Source organism: Pinus tabuliformis, chromosome 4_1 (genome assembly GCF_031772625.1).
Source record: "Pinus tabuliformis cultivar Carrire ecotype Pingquan chromosome 4_1, CPIR1, whole genome shotgun sequence".
NCBI classification, from domain to species: domain Eukaryota; kingdom Viridiplantae; phylum Streptophyta; class Pinopsida; order Pinales; family Pinaceae; genus Pinus; species Pinus tabuliformis.
In genome coordinates, this window is record NC_142303.1 from 902,537,581 (window position 1) to 902,551,629 (window position 14,049).

The following is a 14,049-nucleotide window of genomic DNA, read 5'->3' on the forward strand; positions in this document are numbered from 1 at the left end:
CTTGATTCTGTCAGGATCAATGTGAATTCTAGATTTTGACACTATGAATCTGAGAAGTTTTCCTTCACTTAATGTGAAAAAGGATTTTTTTGGGTTAAGTGAAATTCCATACCTTTGACAACATTGGAAGATTTGTTTTAAATCTCTAAGATGATTGTTTCGTTTCTTGGAATATACAGTTATATCATCCAAATAGATTACCACTGATTTATTAACTAACCCCTTGAATGTGATGTCCATGGCTCTCTGAAATGTGGCACCAGTGTTAATCAGACCAAATGGAATCTTTTGATATGCGTATGTGCCCCATTTAGTTCTGAATGTGGTTTTTAATTGATCATCGGGATGTACCAACACTTGATTGTATCCTGAGAATCCATCCAAGAATGACATTAATTCTGAGCCCGCGACTGCCTACAGTATTTGTTCCATGGGAGGTAAAGGAAAATTATCCTTTTGGCAGGCTTTGTTAAGATTTTGAAAGTCAATGCAGATTCTAATGTCTCTATTTTTCTTTCTAACAGGGACCATATTGGAAACCCTTTTGGAATGTCGAACAGGAAAAATTATTTTGGCTTTCAATAAATTATTGAGTTTAGATTTGATCTGGTTTTCTATATTGGGATGGATCTTTCTCAACTTTTGTTGGACATGTTTTTCATCGTCTATCATTGGAATAGTATGTTGGATGATGGAGGTGTCATACATTTATAGTTCATCGTAATTCCAAGCAAAGGAACTTTTGTATTTTCTGAAGAGACGAATATACGCTAATTTTCCTTCAGGAGCTAGACCAAGGCCTAGATTGATATTCTGTGGTTTGGTATCAGTTCCTAGATTTACTAATTCATAGTTCAAAATTGAACTTTGGAGTTTTGAATTGGTAGATCTTTTAAACCAATCTTCCAAATCATAAAGGTCTTCTAACTTGACTACTAATTTAGGTATGGCATTGTTAGTGCTATTGTGTTGCAATTGTCGTTCATGTTGGTCTTCATCAATTATTTGATTTGTGTAGGATCCTTCAGATGTGAGGAAACTCACGATATCAGGATCGTCATTGAAAATCCTCCAATTGGTAATGTTATCAGGAATGGATGGTCTAAAAATTAATTCAATTGAAAATCGATCAGGGCTAAAATCTTCTGAAGGAATGAGCTTGGAAGCTACGTTAGCTAAGAGGTCTGCACTAGCATTCTGGAGTCTGGGAATTGATGAAATATTAAATGCTATAATGTGTTCAGTCAGATCTTGAACTAAAGATCGGTAATGTTTTAAATGACCTGATAAACAATGTATAGTATTATTTACCTGACTGATTACAATTTCCGAATCTCCAAAAACTTGAAGGTATTTGACGTCTAATCTGATTGCTTTGTATAACCCTTGGACTAAAGCCTCGTATTCTGTGGTATTGTTGGTGCAATCAAATTCAATTATGCAAGTTAGCATAGTTTTATCTCCATCCGGACTTATTAACACACATCCTGCTCCTGCTCCTTCGTTAGACTTAGAACCGTCAAAAAATAATTTCCAAAATAAAGATTTATTTACAGGACTATCTATAAAATTAATACATTTAGAAGTATCTGTTTGAGGGAAATTTTCTACTTGAGATAAAATAGAATGTTCTAAGTAAGGTGAAGTATGAGCATTAAAATTTCCTACGAAAGAATCTACTGAGTAGTTGCCAATGATGTTATTGTTGTATGCTACTAGTTCATTTTCTCCCTCCAGTTCTATTACTATGTATTTCTGATGTCTTTCTCACTCAACTTTCATCTGATTGGGTTTACAATTGTAAGGGAGCCACATGTGCAACCAGTCAGTAGTTTTTCTGACCAATCTCTGCTAAGAATTAAGCCATAAAATTCTGGAATATCAGCAACTAAAATGTCGATAACTTGACATACCTTTGGGTTGGATGACATCCTTATGGTAACCTGATTTAATTTGCCAATCACTTCGACTTGTGATTGATCTAATTAAACTATGCGCACAACTAATTTTTGTGGTTGAACGTTCAATTTTTCACATATTGACTTTGTAGAATATTCGATGAAGCTTCAGAATCCACTAAGCAAATATGAAAATTTTTATTGAAAATTTCATAAGTAAGAAGAAATGGGGGACTATGAGATCTCTATCTTCCTCCAATTAAGGCGATATCGTTTGGATCAACTTTATTAATCACATTAGTTGGAGGTCTTCCCATGTCATGGGAGGCTTGAGAGATTACAGCGGCGGGCAAAGGTGCAACTAATACAACACGTAATTCTTTCAAAAGTATCTTTTGCTGGTGTTTTAACTTGCTTAATTTGTAAAAAGTGATATTAGCCCTAGTTTTTTTCATGTCTTCTATGATATTATACTCCATTTCATCTGAAACGATCAACGTTTTAGATGGAGTTGATGGGTCTGTTTGGACTGGACTGGTTTGAGTCGATTTAGGGGTAGTTTTCTTGGCTGCGACTTTATCCTTAGTCATCAGCCTTGTGCTCTTTGGCTTAGGTGTAGGTTGAGGAGGATCAAGTTGATTTCTACTGCGAGTACTAATCGGGGATGCCTCTTGATCTTCTTCATTTGGGAGGATGAAATCTCACATACCTTGTAACTCTGAAACTTCTTCTTCATCGGTATGTTCCTCAGTAGCGATTTCCTCTTCTTCCTCTTCAAATTCAGCACTTGTAATAGCGTTAGGGAGTTTGGAATCGGTCGAAGGGTTTCTTTTAAAAGGTTTGTACGGCTTTTTAGAAGAATTTTCTACCACTTGTTTCTTAATGTCGACCATCTCGTTAGACATGGTCTTCAAAACTTTTTGCAATCCTTCTAAATCGAATGGATCTTTCGATTGTTTTTTCTTGGGATCTTCCTTGAAAGAAACCTTCTTCGATTTTCGTTCTTATATCGCATTTTTCTTTTCTAAGGCTGTAATACGTTTCTCTACTGCTATTGCTTCTTTCATATTTTCAACTAAAGTTGTTTTGTTAGCTCTATCAACAAAGATTGCTATGTTTGATGGTAAAGCAGTAATGTACCATTCGCTTCACACTTCTTCGCTAGGCTTGGAAGTAGTAGGAATTTTGTTTAAGATTTTATTGAAACGTAAATTGAAATCTTTGATAGGTTCTTTTGACTCGGCCCTAAGGTTAGACAGGTTGTTGATCAGTGTTGCTGTAGACCCGTCGTCATCGAACTTAGTCAGGAATTGTTCTTGGAAAATTTCCCAACTAGTAATAGATCTAGATGGTAATGAGAAATACCATGATCCAGCTGTTCCTTGTAGAGTATAAGGAAAAGTTGAACAACAACGTCTTCGTTGGTAACTCCATTGAGATTTATGGATAGCATAAAGTTATTTATATGTTCTTCCACTAGCATGCCTGCCTCAGGATTAAACTTAGGCAACCATTTTCAGGATGGGCCAGTAATTGACTCAAGGGCGCAGGCATTAAGACTACCCCTGGGTTATTCCATGGAGATTGGGCCATAGTTGAACTATGAACAGAGGAAAGTGCCGAAAATGATCCCTACGGTTGAGAAGATGAGGGTATTACGACTTCAGATGATTGAGAAGGAGATGTAGGAGTACCGGTGGACTGATGGACAATGATCTGAAGTGGAGGAGTGGATGGTTGACTTCGCGGTGAAGAGGTTGAGATGGATGATGATGATGAAAGAGTCTCACTATCAGACTCTTTAGGAGATTTCCTTGCTCTCTTCCTTGTAGGTAGAGGTAACTCGGTTGGCTGAACACCAAACTTTTCGCTCTTTAATCTGGTAAGAGGGTGAGCAGGGTTATATTGTGAAGTCACGCTGCCTTGAGATTTATCAGATCTTTGAGAAGATATAGAAAACTGCTGAAGTTTGTGAATCAAAGATTCAACTTCAGGAGGTTCAATATTAGATTTTTCTGAAATGTTAGGGTTTATAGCAGCGACTGTTGCTCCTGATACTTCTGGCTCTAGATTTAAAGATTCTAAATGCAATGGAGAAGTCGGGGGAGGTGGTGAGGGTTATTTACTCTCAAAATGCTATTTAGATTTAGACTTGCTTGCCATTCCCAGTTCCAGGTCCTCCTTCTAGCGCCAAATATGTTGAAGCCCTGAAAATCAGGTCTAAAACAAGGGAGATACCCACCCGGTCCGGACCTTGGTTAGCAGCCCCTTTTCCGTTTGGTATAGTCAGTCCGACTGGGGATATGGGACCAGTTTCCCAATTTATGTGTGTGTGTGTGTGTGAAGGATTGATATTTTCTTGCTAAAAGTTGCTAAGTGAGATGCTCTAATGCTAACTCTAATCTAATAACATGCAAATTGTATTCTAATAAACAGAAATATCTAAGTCTACACTAACCAGGGGTGTAATCCTTCTATTATGCGATCTAAAATGATTTTAGATAACAATTGTTAATAAAGATCATTCAACTGTTATGAGAAAAGAATTCAATAAAGATGAACTACTTCGTATAAAAAGTTAGATGAAACAGTTGTGAACAACATATCGCATAATAAGCTACTCATACATTAAGCATAAATAAATAGCTATCACCGTACAAAAGTGCCAAATGATAACTCAAGCATTCACGCATCAATATATAAACAGCTGAACATGAATATCACTTTTAACACAAAGGTAGAAATAGTTAAGAGATAGAAATACCATTTATAACTAGTCCTACTAATGAGCTTCAAGCGATAATGATTTATCTCTTCTTAATCCAACATCCACTAAGAGTACTAAAGTGCAACATCAGTAGCAGATATTAAATGTAGATATCAATAAATCCTGTTCCATTCATTCATCAAAACCTCCTCAGAGAGTACAAAAGTGCTTGTTCTGGGGATAAGTTTTTGATAAATTTCAGGACCCTTCTCTAAATGCATGAGAAGGGTTTAAATACTACTAACTAAGTCTAAAAATAACTTATTACAAAAATGTAGGATGCGGTTTAAATGGCCGTACTCATTTTAGGCAAAAATAAAACAAAATTTAAAACCAAAAATGAATCTAAAATTAAAACTACTACCTAATTATTTATTTAACTACTCCTTGAAATCACACGCATTCAACATTTTCTTGAGAAGAGTCGGCTAGCTGACTTCCGATTTTAGCTGTGCTGAGAAAACAGAATCGACAAGAGCTGGCACCATCTTCTCGCGAGAATTGATGATACACTTGAGAGTCATGCACTGGCTATGTGGTTTTACCAAGTACATCCAGTAATAATCCCAATTCAACTTGGTTAACCTTTGGATTGATTTTGCCTTTTCTTGAGCCTTTTGTCTTGAGTCTGTTTGTAGTTGTTGTACTTTAGGTAGATACCCTGGAGTGGTTTTTGAGATCAGATTTGCTCTTTTTATCTCTAGCGTTGCTTTCTTATAAATTTCTGGGCTTACAGGTGACCGGGCAATTAGAGGTTTTCTCTTTCAATAAGTTTTGCTAATTGCGCATCGGAAACTGCCTTCGTTTCTTGATCGGGGCTTCCTTGGTCCATTTTTTTCCTTTTGCGCGTTTTCTTTTAGTGGATATAAAGCTCGAATTTTGTAAAAATAATGATTTCGTAGGTTCTTGACCCTGAGTTTTAAACTATCTATTTTTGATATCAACGATGTCCAGTATCCATTTAATCATGCCCGTGTATGGAAGAATTTTGGGCCTCGCCACTATCCTGTGTAAGAACGAACAAGCTAGCTTTGTAATGGATGCCTCAGAAGAACTATGTGAGCCTGCAGTAGCCTCAACCTCCATTACTCTAGGATTCTCTTCCTCAAGTAGATTATACATGCCTTCCCAAGTAGTAATACCAATGTCTTTGTTACAAGCAGCGTCTATATACAAGGGCGCCATTTCTTTCTCTTCAGAGCTTGGGGCTTTGCCTTTCTTTCTCATGGTATCCTGCGTACTGCTTTGTATCGTTCTCTGTTCTCCGTTCCTAGAATTTACAAGTGAAGTGAGAATAATGATAAGGAAAGGTGATGGGAAAGTCTTAAATGCCGAAGGTGTATAAAATATATCACCTTACGTGAAATGGCTTTTCGATAAGCACAAAACCATATTCCATTAATGATTTGCAACTAACTCATTAATTAGCATTAAAGCGCATAACCAGGTCTCGATTTATGGAAAATACTTTTTCGAACGATGAGCCTGAAAGATTTGCGATGAAGCAATTTTGTGATTTGCTTTGCAATATCGCAAATCGTAACATCGCATAATCGCAACATCGCTTTATCGCTTGCTTGCTATATTTCATTATCACAATATCGCAATATCGCAATATCGCAGGAGCGTGGCATATGACAATTTTTGTTAATATGTTTTCTACGAAATGCGATTTGCGATATGAGCCATCGCATATCGGCGGTTTGAGGTTTTTCAGTGTAAGCGGTCTTTAATGCATGCGATGCGATAAATGTTTTCTTAATGTGTAGTTTCAAATCACGATCTCGCAATATTAGACTCTTGTTTGTAAGGAGATATCCCGTTATCCTTTTTGTGATGCTTTATTTCCTACGGAATAATTCTACTTTATCATAAAACTTAAGCTTTTTTAGATTTTTCAAAGGTATTCCCATAAGTTTATGATGGTAAGTTTTATTGAAAAAGGAAATTCAAGCACTAATTGATTTTTTAAATTTTTAACTAAGGGTCCCCACTTGTTTAGTATTAGGAATAACACCAAATAAGAAGGGGGGTTGTTGTTGGCCACAACAGGATGTAAACTTCATCTTAAAGAGTAGAATGAGGCATTACAATAATCATTGGAAAAGTGATATAGAGGAGAAGGTGATATTTGAAGAGTCAAGGAGTATTCCAGAAGTATTATTTTTTAGACATCAAAGAATAAGAATACATGAGTTGGATAGCTTTCCAAATGAGTTTAGGAAGATTAAGCCACCAAAAAATGATGGTGAAAACAAGAGAGGAGATGATGTTGAAATTTGGTTGGTTGGAATTAGAATATATTTTTAATTTCATAACATGATTTTTGTTTATCATTTGAAAGGAAAGCCATATGTGGTGGGACCAATTGAAGAAATTAAACTATATTAAAGATAAAATAATTTCTTATAAGAACTTCAAGAAGTATATTTATAATCAATATCTTTTAGAATGATAGTAGGCCAAAAATATGAAGGATTTATTCAAAATCAAGGTGGAAAATATGACCATAAAAGAGTATGAAAGGAAGTTCTTGGAGTTGGCATGGTATGTGGTCTTTATTAATGAGAAGAATGTGAAAATATAGAAGTATTAAATTTGTTTTCCATTCTTTTATGAAGAAAAAAATCAATTTGATGAATCCAATACACTAGGACGAAGCATTAGAAAGGTAAAGGACCTATATGAGCAAATAAAAGCTAAATATACTTATCAAAATTATTGGAAGGATAAGAACAAGGATAATTTAGATCAGACACATAATGGATTCAAACCTCCTTTCAAGAGAAATTTGATCTTAAAGGGTAGATAGGCTTATCAAAATTATTGGAAGGATAAGAACAAGGATAATTTAGAGTAGATACATAATGGATTCAAACCTCCTTTCAAGACTAGTTATTAAGATTAATCTTAAAGTTTGACATTTAGAAATAATTAAAGTTAAATGGATTTTTAAAATATTTTTATTATTTAATATGAAAGAATAACAGTGCTAGAAAAGGGTTTCCATCAAAGAAAATGTGTATCATGGCATGACCTAGCTTGGAGTTGCGAATGTTATGGTGTGTTATCAAAGCCTTGATTTTAGCAAAAGACCTTTATGGGTAGAGGTCAATGTGGATTTTTTTGAGTTCATCGTTATGGTGCACCTCACAAATCAATGATGGACTTCAATGACCAACTCCTTCATCATTTGAAGATTTGGTTGATGTCTAATGGATTCACCTTTTTGGTGCTTCACGTGGTTGTTTCATGTCTATACAAACAATGGTATGGTAATATGCCCATGATACATACCGTAGCCACATTGTAAGGTAGTACGGAATATTAGTTAGACTATACCTTAAAAAATTAATAACCAAAAAAAATGTGGGTTACAACTAAGATCTTTCATTATGCAGGGTTCAATAATATTGATGTGTATTGAAAAATATATTGATAACAAAAAAAGCGTCCTAATGTGGACAATGAGATCCATCAATAAAATATTCCACAATCGACTTTATATATATAAAGATAATGTAATATTATATAATACAAATGAAGAAAATAAATTATCATAATTATAATTCTTACAATGATGGATCAACAAAGGATAAATCCTTTCAATTATATATCAAGGTTTTTGGGTTTAAAATGGATTTTTTATAGCTGCAATATGCGTAAACCAATAAGGGAATGATGACATCTTCCCTAGAAATAGTGTTTAATGTGCAAAACATACAAGAGTTTGCTTTTAGAAAATTATTAAGAAATTTTTCATACAAACCCTACCCTTAACCCTAAATATCTAAAGGTTAAGAGAGAAGGAGGATAATTTATTCAAGAATTGTTAGCACCACCTAGACTAGTGCCCTCTTTTAAATGGGAAAATGAAGTATTCTAGAGAAAATATAATAAGGACTTTGTTGAAGAAGGTGGGATGACTAGGAATCCACTTTAAAACCCTAGTGGCTTCCTTTTAAATGGGATATTTTAAATTTAAGAGATGCACACTTGGATTTCTATTAAATGATTCAAGGAAAACTATTTCATATAATACAAATCAGCAATATATTTAGAGTTCAACAAAGGCATATGTAGAAACCATAGTTCACAGTGATAACATGAAAAATATAGATAATATGAAATAAACTTTAAAAATTATCACAAGAATCACTTGAAGATAAACATTTTAAAGCATGCAAGAAATTTAAAGTTGTTTATGCTTGAACTTTGTTTGAAAAAGTAGACAATTGAACATAGGATTCTTACCTTAGACCCCTGCGCGCGCCACACACACACACACACATATATAGAAATTTTTGAATGCAAAACAATCCTTTAATCCTTTCATGAGATTTATATAAAAACCCCAAAAAAATCAAGAAGCTCTAGTAGTGCACATTTTTTTTTTTTTTTTCTCTCAAATAGGTCCAAAATCATAGAAAAATAAATGGTAAATCATAAGCCATATAGACTATGTAACTATTAAAGAATCAATTTCCACTAACCCAATCCCCATAACTGTATAGATGTGATTTTCTAGAGAAACACAAAACATAATATCTTCACAAATATGTTATATTTACTACCTGATGAGCTTGTTAACCCAACCAAGATCGAGGTGATTCAACATTCATGTGGTCGAAACTCTCTTAGGTTTGGTATTTCATTAAAACCCTAATGGGGTATTCGGGTTTAATGTGATTAAACCCGATTGTTAACTAGTGGCCTAAAAGACCCAATTGATGTAAGTTAGTAGACACATAAATTTTTTTATTCACAAAAGAGATTAAAGAAAATAAAAGAAAAGCCTAACAAAATTTGAAGGACCAGAACAAATGGATTTATCCCATGTTGTAAGTAAGTTAGGTTTGGTTCAGTAAAATGCCTATAGGTATTACTCCCTTAGTGTACCATACTTATCATTGCATTGTTTATCCTTATATTCTTTTGTGAACATCCTCGCGGTGGGAGAATAGTAGGTTGTGTGAATATTTAAAAAGTAGTTGGAGGTGATGTTTTAATTCAACATGATTTCCATAAAATACATTAAAAAATGAAAAAAATAAATAAAAGAGTAATGAGAATTATTGTTGTTATGATTTCAACCTATTCACTACTCCCTTCTCTCCTCACTCGTCACTAGAAAAGTTCCCGCGAATGAACTACGACCACCCTCAAAAATAAAAAAGACTTTATCTTTCTCCTTGGTAGTAGCAATAACAGAGTAGGGATTTCAAAGGTGAGGGCGGGTAGCAACAATAGTAGTAGGGATCTCGTTGGTGAGGGTAGGTAGTAGCAATACAAGTAGGGATTTCATAGGCGAGGGAAGGTATCAACAATATTAGTAGGGATTTTGTGGGTGACGGTGGAGATGGATATGAATGCCACATTTTTTCCAATTTATACATTTCCACCTTTTAGGATAGATTTTTAAATAGAATGTAAAATCTTGACCGAGAGTTTACATGGAATATTAACTCTTTTCAGATATTATTATAATAGAATATAAACTCTCAACTTAGAGTTTGTGCCCGACAAATTATTTACAACTAAACTTTTGTCCGAGAGAATAAATTAGAATCTGAGACTCTTAGACGAGAGTTTTAGTTAGAATCTAAATTTTCAGCCAAGATTTTATGCTGAGAACTTTTTACCCCAAAACTCTCGGGTAACACTTGTTAAACTCTTGTTCAAGAGTTTGTAAACCTAGGATTAACTCTAATAAACTCTCGGCTAAGAAAATATTTTGATTTTTTTTCTTGGCTGAGAGTTTGTCGAACATAGTCAAAATTCTCTCCACATACCAAAAAGTGTTTCCCAATTTCATCTTTTCACCCATAAGTCATACACTAGAAAAATCATAATCTAGAAAGCCATACATCAAGTATATCCTATATTATATAATTCATGCATCAAATATTTTAATCCAAAAATCCTAATCCATCAAATTTATTATATAATTAGTTTCATCTATCAAACTGAAATGCAACAATATTACATAGTATTCGTAAATAAAATAACATGAAAATACATATAGAGCATCAACATAGGTAGCTATCTCGGTCAAAATGGCCATCACAATCGGTAAATAAGTGAGGGGTAGTTGCAAAGTATGCTCTCTTCATCCTCCCAAGTACTAGATCTTGGGCTATGCTTGTCCCACTAGATCTTAACCTATTCCACCAAGTAATGTCAAAGTTGTCGAACCCTATGGTCCAATATGAATAATAGTTTGAGCATTATTGTTCCCATGTCTGAGACCTTCAATTCCTTCCAATCAAGTTTGTGAGATTCATCAAAAACTTAATTTCAAAGAATAAATACATGAAAAACATCATGATTTTTATGCAAATGCAGTGGAAGTACAATACGTTAGGCAATTGGTCCAATCTTTTCCTTGATTCTAAAATGTCTTATAAATCAAGTTGGCAACCTTGTCCCCTTCCCAAACTGAATGGTTCTTTTGTTGGGTTGGATATAATTAAAAACTTGGCCTCAGATTTCATAACTTCAATTAGTTGTATCTACATCAGCATAACTCTTATGTAGACCTTGTGCTTGCTTTAACCTTTTTCAAATTTGTCTTACTTGTTCTTCCATTTCTTGAAGCAATTTCGGCCCAACTAGTACCTTTTCCTCCAACCTTTCTGAACTCAATGGTGTCCTTCATGGCCTCCCATATATAAGTTGATAAGGAGGAATCCTGATTCAAATGTGGTAACTGCTATTATAGGAAACATATACCAATGGTAAGTATCTTTCCCACTGATTTGGATTATCCATGACATACATTCTAGGCATATCTTCCATAACTTGACTTACTATTTCGTTACGTCCATCTATTTTTAGGCTATATGTAATTCTTAGGTTCACTTAAATCCCCAACATTGACTCTAAACTTGTCCAAAACCTATACTTGAAGTGAGAGTCTCTATCGATAATGATCTTTGTGGCTAATCCATGTAGCCAGATAAATTCATTTATAAAAACTCATGTCACATCAGTAACATCATAAGTGTCTCTCAATAGGAAGAAATGGGCACTTTTGGTCGATTTATCAACTACAATGAATATAGAATTGTGCCTTTGTGGGAAGAGTGGAAAACACACAATGAAATCCATATAAATTACCTCCCATTTAGACATGGGGATGTCAAGTAGTTCTAGGAGTTATGCGAAGTGGCGATGATTAGCATTCACTTATTGGCATTCAAGTCACTTGGTGACAAACTAGACTACATCGTACTTCATGCCTTCTCAAAGGAATAGTTTCATCATGTTTTCATGCATCTTCATCCCTCGAGGATGTGACCAATAGAGTGCTCTATGTGACTCTTTGAGGATCAAGGAAACTTTTAGGGGCTAATACTCGCAAGTGGGCTAATTTTCCATGCTTTTTCCAAAAAACGATTCACCAATTTCTATTTTTTTCTATAAGTTATTTGCCCAAGTTTTATAGTATAAAATTATTTTACCTAAAAATCACCAAAATTTTAAATAGAATATTATAAAATTATTATAGATCTAAGTATTTTTATAAAAAAATATCCCCAAACATTTTTCAATTTTCATATTAGTGACTAGTAATATTCACCAATACTTCTAAACTTTAACATAATTTTTCATCCTTAAAAATTTCCCTGTCGAGTATGGTTCTTCGTACACCCCCTTCCTTAGAGATGTACATTCTCTCCTGAAATCTCATTAGTCCGTCTATTTCAAGGACATATCCCTCAAACTTTGGTTCTATCTACTTCCTACTATGGAGTGTTGATGTAACCTTCAAATACCAAATATCTTCCAAGATTTTTTCCAACACACTCTTCCTCGAATTGACCCTCAACGGTACCAGGGAGAACATTTGTGGCCTCCTTCTTACTGCATCAGACACCACATTCTCCTCTCTCTTAATGCATGAAGTCCAAAAATCATACTCAGTCATGAATTTTCTCCATTGCCTCTTCCTAGCATTCAAATCTCTCTAAGTGAAGAGGTGCTTTAGGCTCTCATGATCATTTCCTAACTCAAAGATTCTCCTGATGAGGTAGTTCCTAAGCTAGCATCACTACTGCTAATTCTAAGTCATGGGTATCATACATCTCTTCATGTTTCTTCACCATTCTATATGCATAACCTATTAATCCCTCTTGCATCAACACTACTCCCAATCCTTGTTTCGAATCATTTGTCAAGACAGAAGTACTTCTCCATCTCAGGAACTCAAAGAATTGGCGCACTAGTTAGTAATCTCTTTAGTTCAATGAATGCAATGTCACATTCATCTATACATTCATACCTATCCCTATTTCACTCTAATGTGGTGATGGGTTTTGCAATCTTCAGAAACCCTTCCACAGAGCTCTGATAATAACCTTCTAGGATGTTATCCCCATGAAGCTACGAACCTCATGACCATTTTCTGGTATTGGCCAATCCAATATGACCTTTACCTTTTCCTATTCAATTTAAATCCTTTCTCTTGAAATGATGTGCCCGAGATAATGAATTATCTTTTGAAAGAAGGAACATTTCAATAATTTTCCATACAAATTATTTTCCCTTAAGCGTGTCAATATAACCATTAGTTTCTCTTCATGCTCCCTTTCATCCTTGGAGTACAAGAGTATATCATCCATCAAGACTTGTAAAAATTGGTCCGAATACTTCTAGGACACGTCATCCATGAGATTCATGAACATTCTTGGTGTGTTGGTTAAACCAAATCATAATACAACTAACTCATACTGCCCGAACTGAGTCCAAAAGGAAATATTTTGGATTTCACATTACTTAGTTTTCAATTGGTGGTATCTATTGAAAATAGCAACAAGAAATGCTAAAAATAGCATTGCTAAGGATAGAATTTCAGGATATTCCAATTTTAATTTGTCCTTGAATTAAAATTTGAATTTAGTCTTACCAGCTGTTTGAAAAACAATTAACTAATTCATCCTGATTTAATCCGATGGAGAAATTCAAACATGAAGTCTTTGCGAATTCATGCAACATTTATCCCTTTGATTGAGGAGGTTATCCCTTAATTAAGGAGATAAGAATGAGTTGTGTTTGAGTTGTAATTAGTTAACTGAGTTAAGTCCAGTTAGATTAGTTTCAAATAGTTTGTGGAACTTATTGTGAGTTTAGTCAGTTAATGCATGCATGCATGAAACTAGTGTACTCCAAATAACTGAATATTCTCTCATGAATAACTCATGCATGTCAGTTCAGACAAAGACCCAGTTGAGATTAAAGGCAGGGACAGTGTGTTATGAGTTGCTAGAATTTTCCTATAAGAAAATCTTTTGCATGCGGAAGGAATTCATTCCTTGATATTTGTGTAGTTTTACAATGTGTTGGAGAAGTGTGTGAGACTAGTGTCACACAAGGTTATATCAG